This window comes from Pinus tabuliformis, chromosome 7 (genome assembly GCF_031772625.1).
Source record: "Pinus tabuliformis cultivar Carrire ecotype Pingquan chromosome 7, CPIR1, whole genome shotgun sequence".
NCBI lineage: Eukaryota > Viridiplantae > Streptophyta > Pinopsida > Pinales > Pinaceae > Pinus > Pinus tabuliformis.
In genome coordinates this window covers 1,268,073,504-1,268,077,939 of record NC_142293.1, presented here as the reverse complement: position 1 = coordinate 1,268,077,939, position 4,436 = coordinate 1,268,073,504, and the positions used below count along the sequence as shown (strand labels likewise).

At 38.6% G+C, this 4,436-nt stretch overlaps 1 pseudogene; it reads right to left on the bottom strand.

Annotated features, from left to right (window-relative positions):
- Positions 1 to 914: 914 nt before the first annotated feature.
- Positions 915 to 1,373, bottom strand: LOC149252051 (cytochrome P450 750A1 pseudogene; annotated as a pseudogene).
- Between the last annotated feature and the right edge of the window lie 3,063 nt (positions 1,374 to 4,436).

Here is a 4,436-nt window from a genome sequence, read left to right as displayed (position 1 = left end):
TTTAGAGACCATATGTTTAACTTCTAAAATTCTGAATTTATTTACACATTGTTTTTTAAATAATAAAAAATTATAATATCTGTAAAATCCATATTACCATTAAATGACGAGAGAGAGTTTCCACTTAATTTAATGTGAAAATAATGTTTTTTTGTTTTTAACAAATTTATTAATTCATGGAAGAAATAATTTATTTATTTTTATTTTATTTAAAATCTGATAAATATTTTTAGAAACTATATATTTAATTTATAAAATTCTAAATTTATTTATACATTGTATTGTATTTTAAATAATAAAAAAATCATAATATTTAGAAAATTGTATTACCAAATTCAATGAAAAAAAAATCGCTAGACCAAACATATATATATATTATAATAAACAAAGATATTTACTTAAATTAATGGTAATAGAATGATTTTACAAAATCATTACAATAGAGAAATATATATATATATATATATATATATATATGATAATTGGTTAGATTAATGGTAATAGAGTGATATTACAAAATCATTACAATAGAAAATTTAAAGCTTGTAACACAAATGAAAATAGTGTGATACTGATTAACATTTGAATGGAAAAATATAGGGCTAATCTTCTGTCCACCAGATATCTAACAAAAATTGCAAAAGCTAATGCAATCAAGGTAACGCTATGAGCATAAACTATTTTTGAAAAGGGAGTAGTGAAAGCAATGGTACAAACTAGAAGAGCATATAGAGAAAGCATTGCTCGCGAAAATAGGAAAGCGGCACAATTCCTTGCCACTCTTAGGCTTCATAACTGTACTAGAGTGGAAAGCTTAACCTCAATGCTGGATAAGAAAACAGCGGAACTTGCTTTGGAATTGAGGCCCTGCATACTTCCGTCATATCGTGCTGGGACAGATCACCTTCAACTCTCTAGTTAAAAATGTGCACCAGCTGAGCCAATGTGAGTTCAATCGTGGGAATAGCCATGGGTGCCCCTGGGCATCCTCTCCTTCCTGTACTAAATGGAATCATACTGAAGTCTGATTGATCTGTTGAATTGACATGTTCATCCTTCATGAATCTTTCCGGCTTGTATTCGGAAGCATCTACCCCCCACACATTGGGATCCCTTCCTATAGCCCACAAATTCACCATCAACATTGTTTTCTTAGGGATATAGTATCCTCTGATTGTCACAGCCTCTACAGATTCATGAGGAAGCGTTATCACCGCAAGTGGGTATAATCTTAGCATCTCTTTCAGCACGCAATGGAGGTATTTCATGATTGCTACATCAGATTCATTCAATTTTTGATCTTTGCCGACGACACATTCGATTTCTTCTTGCAAACTCTTAATCACATGGGGATGTCTAAGCAGCTCACTCATTGCCCATTCTAAGGTAGTCAATGTCATCTCCAAACCACCTGCGAGCATGTCCTGCACAAATATGAATTTAATAAGTGCAAAATATTGAAAAAAAATAATTTTAAGAATGAGGATACTAAATTATAAAAGAATGGCTGAAGCCGGCGAGACATATATACAAGAACAACACCCTTCACAGTTTTGTTGGAAGTACTACACACCTACATGCGAACTATGAGTTAGAGCATGGGACCACATGCAAGATTCCTTTTGCATGATTTAGTCCTTGATTTGCTCCTTCTTTAACTCCGCAACTGGTTAGTTCTTCTGCATGATTTGCTCCTTCTTTAACTCCATGACTGGTTAGTTCTTCTGCATGATTTACTCCCTGATTTTCTCCTTCTTTCACTCCACAACTGGCTAGTTCTCTCTGGAACTTGTTGTAGGTGTTGAGTCTTCTCATTGATCACCACTATAGTGCATTACACTAGGATCTTCACCCAGTAATGCTATATAATGAGCATTGTAACCTGTTTTCTAATGAACCATTCTTTTCTTCTTTCGATTTTCTTTTAATGTTTTTGCTCTGCAAAGATGCGTTTTCAACCTTTACTAGCTAGATTCATCTGTGCATGTTTTCTACCACATTTACATGGTATCAGAGCCCACAGGTTGCTAGATAAAAGGCGCACCAGCACTTTATTTTGCAGGTATTACAGCTTGGAGATCGAAGATTGATAGAAAAATGGAGTTTCCCAAAGCATCGATCCTAACACCATACAAATATCATGAATGGAATGACCAAATGGCTCGATACCTTCATCATAAAGGGTTGTACAGGATTACCATGGCTACAGAAGTGGAACCCACTTCAGCCATAGAGAAATCCAAGTACCTCAACCGTATGGATGAGGCCCACGGATCCATATGCATGTGCATCTCTCCAGAGTTGCAGTTTCATCTATCTGCCTGCAATACTCCCAATGAGATTTGGAAAAAGGTTGAAGATCTCTACGGGAAATAGGATGAGATGAAAGGACATCTGCTCGAAGTGGAGCTGCTGTCATTGGATCCATAGAACTATGACATAATTCAAGACTTCTTCACCAAATATAATGATCTATTGATGCAACTCAAGGGTTGTGGAATTGATAAATCCAAGGAGGAGAGTCACCAAGTTCTCTCTATTATGTCAAAGCTCGGACCAGAATACTCCGTCTTTGTGTCTACATTTCATTCAGTAAGGCTCGCAACAGGTAAATCCTACACTATGCCTTCTCTCAAAGAATTTATGGAGTCCCTTATTTTTTAGCAAGATAAACTCATTGGCATGGGGAAAATCAAACCTCCAAAAGTGCATGCACTTGCTGTGAATGATGGTAGCCACAATAAAAATCACAGATCTGATTCAAATCAGAAAAATCAGCAGCAAAATGACAAGGGAAAAGCGCATTCCCATCCAAAGAAGGAAGGGTACACCAGGCCCTTCAATGACTCCTCCGGCTCGAGAAATGAGAAAGGGAAGAAAGGAAACAGATGCACCTATTGTCAAAGAGGATTCCATCCAGAATCCTCTTGCATGAAGAAACAAATTGACCTAATGGCATAAATCCTTCAGAAGCACAACCTTGGGGACCACATCCCTCAGGGTGCGAAGAAGAAAAATGAGGATCCGCCACACGGGAAAGGTAACAATTTTCATGCTTTAGTTGCAATTAATTCTTCTCCTAATGTATGGATTATAGATTCTGGTGCATCACATCATATGGCTGCTGCAAAGGAAGTCTATTCCTCTTTGGATGCATGCAAAGGACCTCCCATCCTCATGGGAGATGACTCACCTATTGAGGTCACCAGAAAAGGTAGAGTGGAACTTTTACATGGAAGCTTTGAAGATGTGCTTCATGTTCCAAAACTTTCGGTAAAACTGCTTTCAGTTTATCAGATCACTCATTCCGGCACCGGAAAGAGAGTGGAATTCACTCCAGATGCAGTGAACATATATGACCTACATAGCAGCTCCAAAATTGCAATCGGTGAGGTAAATAATGGAGCCAGACTGTATACATTTTCTGAATTTATTGAATCTGAATCCTCCTTATTTCTTACACATGCTGATGATAGTAGTAGGATTTGGCACGAGAGGTTTGGTCACTTAAATTACAGGTATATGCAGCAGCTAAGCAAGAATGAGATGGCGGAAGGCTTGCCAAATAACAGTTTCTCCAAAGGAGTTTGTGAAGGGTGTGTCCTTGGCAAACATCCTAGAGAAAAGTTTGACACCGGCAAGACTCACAGAGCATCCTCTCCTCTAGATCTGATCCATAGTGATCTCATGGGGCCTTTTCCTCATCCTTCCATCAACAAAGCAAGGTATGTGCTTACATTTATTGATGATTTCTCACGGTATACTTGGGTGTATCTTCTTAGGGCCAAATCTGAAGTTTTTGTGCACTTTGAAGATTTCAAAGCACTAGTTGAGACACAGTCAGAGAAAAAGATCAAAGCCCTTCGTATAGACAATGGGGGGGGGGGAATATGTTAACACATTACTTCGGAACCATTGCCTTCAGTCCAACATACAGTTGCAGTACACAGTTCCATACACTCCGCAGCAAAACGAAGTTGCCGAGAGAAAGAACCGATTTCTCAAAGAGATGGCTTCCTGCATGTTGCATGCTAAGTCACTGCCTCATAAGCTATGGGCTGAAGCACTTAATTGTGCTAACTACATCCAGAACAAATCTCCTCATAGGTCTGTCAAGGATCAGACCCCCTTTGAGGCTTGGAGCAGCACTAAACCAGAGGTCACCCACTTCCGTGTTTCCAGCTCCCGAGCATGGGCCAGGATCCCCTCTTAAAAGAGGAAAGCTATTGATCCACAGAGCATTGAGTGCATCTTTGTTGGATACCCTGATAGTGTGAAGGGATACCAACTCCTGATTCCCTCTACGGACAAGCTCATCATTCAGCGAAGTGTCAAATTTGAGGAAAGTCTCTTGCATGCACCTCAATCGTCGCATGCAGACACCTTTTATCTACCTCATGTCCGAGATGATGACTCAGTACACTCAGATGCAGATA